Here is a 248-nt window from a genome sequence, read left to right as displayed (position 1 = left end):
ACCGAACACCACGTGATTGGGATGGAATCTACTTATCCTCAAAACCACGGCTGCGTCTGTTGATTTTAAAGATAAATAGTTAATTGATTTCAATTATGGCCAAATACGCAATGTTGTGGAAACTACAGGGAAAAAGTTGCTATCGAAGTAAGACAATATCAAGAATAATGTTTATTTGATATTAAAATTAATTTCTTGTATTCAAAGACACGTTTTACAACACACACACACACACACACACACACACA

The sequence above is a fragment of the Octopus bimaculoides genome, chromosome 20 (assembly GCF_001194135.2).
Source record: "Octopus bimaculoides isolate UCB-OBI-ISO-001 chromosome 20, ASM119413v2, whole genome shotgun sequence".
Lineage (NCBI taxonomy): Eukaryota > Metazoa > Mollusca > Cephalopoda > Octopoda > Octopodidae > Octopus > Octopus bimaculoides.
This window is presented reverse-complemented; position numbering follows the sequence as displayed.